The following is a 254-nucleotide window of genomic DNA, read 5'->3' as shown; positions in this document are numbered from 1 at the left end:
GGTCACCCATCCTAGTACTACTCTCGCCCAAGCACGCTTAACTGCGGAGTTCTGATGGGATCCGGTGCATTAGTGCTGGTATGATCGCACCCATCAAACTAATTACTTAAAATTCATATAATCCTTGAGCGACATACTAGCGTCCTTCCGTTCCCAATCCAAACGGAGATCTGATCCAAACCCATGGCTACGCGATGGGCAGGGCGAGATTTCCCGAAAAATCCACTCCCGAGTGGTCCTTCTTGTCAATTTAT

The 254-nt window shown here is 48.4% G+C and overlaps 1 pseudogene; it reads right to left on the bottom strand.

Annotated features, from left to right (window-relative positions):
• Positions 1-92, bottom strand: LOC118345729 (annotated as a pseudogene; the record flags this gene model as incomplete).
• Between the last annotated feature and the right edge of the window lie 162 nt (positions 93-254).

The sequence above is a fragment of the Juglans regia genome, unplaced genomic scaffold, assembly GCF_001411555.2.
Source record: "Juglans regia cultivar Chandler unplaced genomic scaffold, Walnut 2.0 Scaffold_3997, whole genome shotgun sequence".
Classification (NCBI taxonomy): Eukaryota; Viridiplantae; Streptophyta; class Magnoliopsida; order Fagales; family Juglandaceae; genus Juglans; species Juglans regia.
This window is presented reverse-complemented; position numbering and strand designations above follow the sequence as displayed.